Source organism: Vigna unguiculata, chromosome 3 (assembly GCF_037176805.1).
Source record: "Vigna unguiculata cultivar grain cowpea cultivar isolate G323 ecotype 2 chromosome 3, ASM3717680v1, whole genome shotgun sequence".
Classification (NCBI taxonomy): domain Eukaryota; kingdom Viridiplantae; phylum Streptophyta; class Magnoliopsida; order Fabales; family Fabaceae; genus Vigna; species Vigna unguiculata.
In genome coordinates this window covers 18966839-18974518 of record NC_140794.1, presented here as the reverse complement: position 1 = coordinate 18974518, position 7680 = coordinate 18966839, and positions in this window count along the sequence as shown.

Below are 7680 nucleotides of genomic sequence, written 5' to 3'. Positions count from 1 at the left end.
ATAACAAAGCAACAAAGCTTTCAAAATAGAGAAGAACAAGAGAGGAAAACCTCTACAAATCACTACTGCAGTGCGAAATTAATATCTCCCAACTCAGACCTCGTGTCAAAGATCCGACCGGTCAGAATGAAGAGCAATGAGTTCCGAACCTGCTGTAAAAATTTCAGCCCGATGCAACGGTGAACGAATCCGCAGCGCCGATTCTACTATGACAGCTCTGTGAAAAACGTGAACAAAATTTTCCCTCTACCTCTCCCTCTATGTGTCAGGGCTTTCAGTGTGTTCTGACTCTATTGTTCTGCCTCTCTCTTTATTTTATAGCCCCTTATCCACTAGGTTAAGTGATACATGGGCTTCTCAAATTTTGGGCCTTTTCTCCACATAGGAAGGGAGCCCAATACCCAACAAATCTCCCCCTCACAACTATGTGGAGATAACCGCCAAACCGGCGATCTCACAACAAACTTCAAACTTCCCTTTTGGCAATGCTTTAGTCATCATATCAGCACCATTATCATCTGTATGAACCTTTTTCAACTCCAACAATTTAGCATCCAAAGCATCACGTATCCAATGATACCTCACATCAATATGTTTGGATCTAGAATGAAAAGTTGGATTCTTACCAAGATGGATAGCACTTTGGCTATCAACGAACAATGAATAGTTATCTTGCCTAAAACCAAGCTCCTGCAAGAATTTCTTCAACCATAATAACTCCTTGCATGCTTCATTAATAGTAATGAACTCTGCCTCTGTAGTAGACAACGCTACACACCTCTGTAGTCTTGATTGCCAAGCCACAGCTCCCCCTGCAAACTTTATCAAATAGCCCGAAGTGGACTTTTTGGAATCAATATCCCCAGCCATATCTGAGTCTGAGTAACCCATCAAAGTAGGTTTATCACCTCCAAAACAAAGCTTCATATCAACTGTACCATGAAGATACCTCAAAATCCATTTCACATCATTCCAATGCTCTCTACTTAGGTTTGACAAAAATCGACTAACTGTACCAACAACATGTGCAATATCTGGTCTTGTACACACCATCGCATACATCAAACTGCCCACCGCAGATGCATAAGGAACTCTACTCATATTGGTCTTCTCAACTTCATTTGAAGGACTCTGTTTAACACTCAGTTTAAAATGAGTAGCAAGAGGAGTACTCACAGCTTTAGCATTTTCCATCTGGAATCTCTGCAACACCTTCCTAATGTATTGCTCTTGTGATAGATAAATCTTCTTTTCTCTCCTATCACGTGAGATATGTATGCCAAGAATCCTTTTAGCAGCTCCCAAGTCTTTCATGGCAAAAGACTCGCCAAGTGTCTTCTTTAAGCTGTCAATTTTGGAAATATCTTTCCCAACAATAAGCATGTCATCAACATATAATAACAGGATAATAAATTCATCATTAGAAAAACTTTTAACAAAGATACAATGATAAGAAGTAGTCTTCTTATAACCTTGCTCACACATAAAAGACTCAAACTTCTTATACCACTGCCTTGGGGCCTGCTTCAAACCGTATAGACTCTTCCTTAGTCTACACACATAATCTTCCTTGCCTTCAACAAGAAAACCATCAGGTTGCTTCATGTATATCTCTTCCTCCAAATTACCATGAATGAAAGTTGTCTTCACATCCATCTGCTCAACCTCCAAATCAAGAGTAGCAGCTAAACTTAGCACAGTTCTGATGGATGACATTTTCACCACAGGTGAGAAAATCTCATTGAAATCAACACCCTTTTTCTGTCTGAAACCTTTCACCACTAATCTAGCCTTGTACCTTGGAAGCGTAGAATTTGAATCTTGTTTCACCCTGAAAATCCACCTAGTTTCCAATGCCCTTTTGCCCTTAGGCAATTTCACCAAGTCATAAGTGTGATTGTCATGCAAAGATTTCATCTCATCTTGCATTGCATCCAACCACTGTTTCTTCTCTTCACCATCCAAAGCCTCTTCAAAACACTCAGGTTCTCCACCGTTAGTCAAGGTTATGTACTCATCACAAGAATACCTTGTAGAAGGTTGTTTCTGTCTATTAGACCTCCTGAGTTGGACTTGAGGTGATTCAGGTATATCACCAAGATCATCATCATCATCATGTTCCTCTTGAGCATCATCAATTGGAACCTCTACTCCACTTCCAAACTGTTGATCATCAACATCACCATGTTCCTCATTGTCTTGAGCTTCTATTTCACCATTCTCCAAATTGTGAGCGGGCAACCTCATTGGATTACCATCAGTGAGATTACTATCTTTCTCAGGTGTGGTCTTCTCCACCTTATCAATGTCTTCAATGGTCTGGTCTTCCATGAATTGTACATCACGACTTCTAACAAGCTTCTTCTCAATAGGATCATAAAACCTGTAGCCAAATTCATCCTCACCATAGCCAATAAAGATACATTGCCTTGTCTTTTTATCTAACTTGGATCTTTCATCCTTAGGAACATGAACAAATGCCCTGCAACCAAAGACACGCAAATGATCATAGCTAACATTCTTACCAAACCAAATTTTGTCTGGCACCTCAGTATTCAAAGCAACTGCGGGACTAAGATTAATAACATGCACAGCTGCAAGCAATGCCTCTCCCCAAAAGTGCTTAGGCAACTTTGCTTCTGAAAGCATACATGTAACCCTTTCAACCAAGGTCCTGTTCATCCTCTCTGCTAGACCATTCAACTGAGGAGTTTTAGGAGGAGTCTTCTCGTGTCTAATACCATGCTGCCTGCAATAAACATCAAAAGGTCCATGGTACTCACCACCATTATCACTACAGATGCATTCCAGCTTCTTGCCTGATTGCCTCTCAACCATAGCATGAAATTCCTTGAACTTTTCAAGTACTTGACCTTTCCGCTGAAGAGCATAGACCCATAGCTTCCTGGAACAATCATCAATAAAAGTAACAAAGTAAAGTGCACCACTAAATGACTTTACCTTTAATGGGCCACAAACATCAGAATGCACCAATTCAAGCAATTCTGGCTTCCTTGAGGGATGATGCTTCTTAAAAGATACTCTGGTTTGTTTACCAGCCATGCAATGAGAACATTTCTTCAATTCTGCATTTCTCAATCCCACAAGCACATCCTTTTTAGCTAAGTAGTTAAGCCATTTCTCACTTATATGACCAAGCCTCCGGTGCCACAAAGATGCCTCCATATACATAGCATTCACACTGTCTTTAGCAACCAAAGCTTTAGTCCAGTACAATTTAGATTGTTTCTCCCCTCTGGCCATAACCAAGTTACCTTTAGTGAGCTTCCATTTACTAGAACCAAAGTGATTGTCATAACCACAATCATCAAGCAACTGCACAGAGATTAAATTAAAATGGACATCCGGAGCATGTTTGACTCCTTTAAGCAACAACTGCACTCCTTTTGTTGGTTTGCAGGCAAACATCACCAACACCAATCATTTTAGACTCACCATCATTACCCATCTTCAACACTCCAAAATCACCAGAAGTGTAAGATGTGAAGAACTTCTTCCTAGGTGTAACATACAGTGTAGCACCACTATCAATAATCCACATGCTCTCATCAGATACAAGATTAACGGACTCAAAGTCACGAAGAAGAACAAGATCACCATCTGTAGCAGTGATGACACGATCATCATCATGGTCATTCTCTCTCTGTTTGCCCTTCTTGTCTTTATTCTCCTTTTTCCACTTAAAACAGTATTTCTGAATGTGCCCAGTTTTATGACAAAAATGGCACTCTAAATTCTTGTATCTTGACTTGGACTTGCTCCTACTCTTCTCTCTACCACCTTTATGTTCCTTTTTCTGACTTCTCCCCCTAGCTTTTGTAACAAGCATCTCAGACTGAGATGAAGAACCATGTGCCTTCCTTCTCATCTCTTCATTAAGAGCACCGCTTTTTGCCATCTGAAAAGAAACAACACCATTCGAGGCAGAGTTCGTAATTGAAACTTGAAATACCTCCCAAGACTCTAGTAGAGTATTAAGCAACCATAATCCCATAACTTCGTCATCAAACTTTATGCCCATTCCTTACAATTGATCTAGGAGCCCTTGAAACTCATTTAAGTGATCAGAAATAGAAGAATTCTCCCTGTACCTCAAATTCATCAAGCAATTTAACAAATACAATTTATTATTGCCCGACTTAGAAGCATACAAAGACTCAATCTTCTCCCACAAAGCTCTGGCATGTGTCTCATTAGCAATATGATTATAAACATTATCTTCAACATATTGCCGAATAAAACCACATACCTATTGGTGCTCAAAGTCCCATTCTTCTTCAGACATAGAATTTGGCTTCTGTGTTGTAAAGACCGGAAGATGCAATTTCTTGACAAATAATAAATCTTTCATCTTGCCCTTCCACAAATGATAATTTGTACCATTCAAAGCAACCATCTTTGCATTTGCCTCCATCATTCAAGCAATTAAATATAGCCCAACCTAGCTCTGATGCCACTCTGATGGGGAAAACAATAACACAAACAATATACTAGAGAATGCAGCGGATATAATTTCCCCTAACTTACAAGAATCTATGAGGAGCAATAATCAAAGAGCAGCAATAATAAATCACCAAAAGCACAAATAAAGGCACCAAGATTTTTAACGTAGAAAACCCCTCAAATCAAGGGTAAAAACCACGAGTCGTCCAGACCAAAGAAATAGCTCCACTATGATCAACAAGAGTACAAAAGAGTCTCAATCAATAGCACAAATTAGTGCCAACACCCAACCAAATAACAAAGCAACAAAGCTTTCAAAATAGAGAAGAACAAGATAGGAAAACCTCTACAAATCACTGCTGCAATACGAAATTAATATCTCCCAACTCAAACCTCGTATCAAAGATCCGACCAGTCAGAATGAAGAGCAATGAGTTCCGAACCTGCTGTAAAAATTTCAGCCCGATCCAACGGTGAACGAATCCGCAGCGCTGATTCTACTGTGACAGCTCTGTGAAAAACGTGAACAGAATTTTCCCTCTACCTCTCCCTCTATGTGTCAGGGCTTTCAGTGTGTTCTGACTCTATTGTTCTGCCTCTCTCTTTATTTTATAGCCCCTTCTCCACTAGGTTAAGTGAGACATGAGCTTCTCAAATTTTGGGTCTTTTCTCCACATAGGAAGGGAGCCCAATACCCAACAATTGTCTATATTCTAAATATGTGTATTTATTTATCAGGATTTGTTGAGCAAGTTTACTAAATAATCAATAATTTGGAGAGTTTTATATACTGATTTACCAACCACTTCTCTTAAAAGAGATTTTGAAACTATGTTAGAGTCATACAATGATGAGTTATCATTGAAGATGTTGCTAAAAAATATTAAAAAACAAAAGTGAGTTGTGTATTGCAAATGAATTGTCTAAACTTTTGGATTATCAACATTTCTATTTTGTCTTCATTTAGATTATTGTGGAAGATTGATGTTATGGTATTTGTGTTGTTGTTGTTTGTCTAAAGACAAATTATAATCAGAATTTTGGTCTGTAATTGTATTTGACTGTTTTCATTCAGATTGTTGTGTTATGGTTGTCTAATGAAAAAGAATTATCTCCATGTAGTAACATCTTTTGTACTATCTAATTATAAAATAATCTCACATGGTTCCTCTTTAGAAGAATTTGAGAAGGGAAGTAAACACTTTTAAGAGACTCCAAACTTCTTTGATCCTGGCAGAGAACTAGGAGACGAAAGATTTGGACAATTGTATTTTGGTAAAACTCATCATCCTTTTCTATAATTATTAACTCAGCATCAATTTTTTCCCTTAAATACTCATACTTAATTTTGTGCATTTTAGGTTATTTTTATTTATGTACTGTTCTCTTTATGCTCTCAAACTCCCTTGAAGAGATAACTCAGCAATAGAATTCTCTTTCACCCATTTTCTTTAGTTTATTTCGGTTGGCATGTTAAATATTGTTGTATTAAGGTACTGGTTGAAGTTGTGAACCAGTACACAATACAATACTTCTAATCATTTCATTCTATAATAGATTTTTTTTATTTTAATATTTTTTTGTGATACATTGGGTAAAACACTAACATAGTTATTTATAATTTGTCTTAATAGTTTTTTATGAAATTAATTCTATAGGTTTGGCATACTACACATACTTTGCACATAAATTAAACAGCTTTGATACATTGGGTAAAACACTAACATATTATTTATAATTTGTCTTAATAGTTTTTCATGAAATTTATTCTACATGTTTAGCATACTATATATTATTTTGCACATAAATTAAATAGCTTTGACATTGCTTTTGGAAAATTGTTAGCATCAGACTCTGATTTACGTTGAAATAGATTTGCTTTGAATAAACTGGATGATCTATCCAAACCAGGGACAAGAAAGAGCAAGCTGTTTACTTTTTTACTTTCATTCCTATGCTTCAAAGTATAAATTTAATAGTTTTACTACTTAAGATGGATCAGGTTAATTGTTATAGAAATTAAGTTCAACAATGTGGATCAACTTAACGAAACTTCTACTAGCTTTTTTACGAGGTGAAATAACAAAGAAATTTGCTGCATTTTGTGTTGATCTAATTGTTTAATGGTAAATTATTGTAAAGTGTAGATATTTCTTGCTCTCAACTTTGCCTACCCAATTTTTCATGAACGTAACTTCACTCAAAGATGTTTTGTTGGTTTTTCTCAGTTTAGAATAGAGACAAAGAGTTGAAAAGAAGATCTGAGAATTTAAAGAACATAAATTTACACTCACATAAATTTCTCAGTTTGATTTAAGGAAGTCACATAAATTTCAGGAGATGATTTTGTAATCTCCTAATACAATGTTAAAATCAGTAAGCATTGGATTGTCAGACATCGAAGTAATGTGTGTTATGTATGATAAAATTGTTTACAAATTCAGTTACATCACAAAAAAAAGATCAGATTATCATGATATTTGTTTTAAAAATTTCTATCTTACTTTTAAAATCAATATATGTTTCAAGTTCAGGCACACATTACGAAGATCATAATATTCAACACGAGATAAAAGTTTTCAATGATATTAGATATGGAAGAATTGTCTCTAATAAAATTAAATTTAAAGGAAATAAATCTACCACCCTATTTTTTTCCACGATATGATAAATTTTAGATTTTTCTTTTATAATTATAGTTTCTTCTGAGTTTGTAGAACAATTAATGATTTTATTTTAACATTGATTTTGGTAAAAGAGAAAGTATTTAAACTCTCTCACTAATACTTAATTACATAATTTAATATTTAATTTAATTTTTTAGTACTTTATTTTATATCGTGTACTTAAAATATAATATTTTGTAAAATATTAATATATAATTTTGAAATGATTTATATATGCTTTTGTTTAATAAGCATGAAAATACGAAAGGAATTAAAATAAAATAAAAAAGAAGGAATTTTTTTATCAGACTTCACGAATAATATTAATATATATGGTATGAAAATAATTAATATAATAACATATAAAAATAGGAAAATAATTAAAATAAAATAAAATTGGAAAAATAAATTAAAAGAAGAAATTTCTTATTCGTCTTCACAAATAATATTAATATAAATTTTTTTATATAATAAATAATAAATAATAATATTATAACTAATAAATACGAAAAGTAATAAATACTAACGTTATAATTAATAAATACCGAAG